The following is a 256-nucleotide window of genomic DNA, read 5'->3' on the forward strand; positions in this document are numbered from 1 at the left end:
GCTCTGAGTTGATTTTTGCTCGGCTGCTTGTGTGTTACAGCAGCTTGAAGGGAGGAGAGGGGTGGAGAAGCGAGTGGCGGGGCCACTGCCCCAGGTGGGATGCAGCTCCTTCCCCGGGGTGCAGCATCTGTCACCCCGGGATGAGGAAGTTTTGGGAAGCTGGGGCTGATGCTTTGCTACCCATGTCCCACAGGTTGTCCCCAACAGGGAGCTGAGCATGGCTGTCAGGGTGCCCACCCTGGAGCTGCAGGAAGAC

General features: G+C 60.9%; 1 protein-coding gene across 1 annotated transcript in view; it reads left to right on the top strand.

The window, feature by feature from the left end:
- The window catches only part of FAAH2 (fatty acid amide hydrolase 2), a gene marked incomplete at its 5' end in the record, with an annotated part of 11240 nt that overhangs the window by 10580 nt on the left and 404 nt on the right, over positions 1-256 (top strand).

The sequence above is a fragment of the Mesitornis unicolor genome, unplaced genomic scaffold (genome assembly GCF_000695765.1).
Source record: "Mesitornis unicolor isolate BGI_N332 unplaced genomic scaffold, ASM69576v1 scaffold32646, whole genome shotgun sequence".
NCBI lineage: Eukaryota > Metazoa > Chordata > Aves > Mesitornithiformes > Mesitornithidae > Mesitornis > Mesitornis unicolor.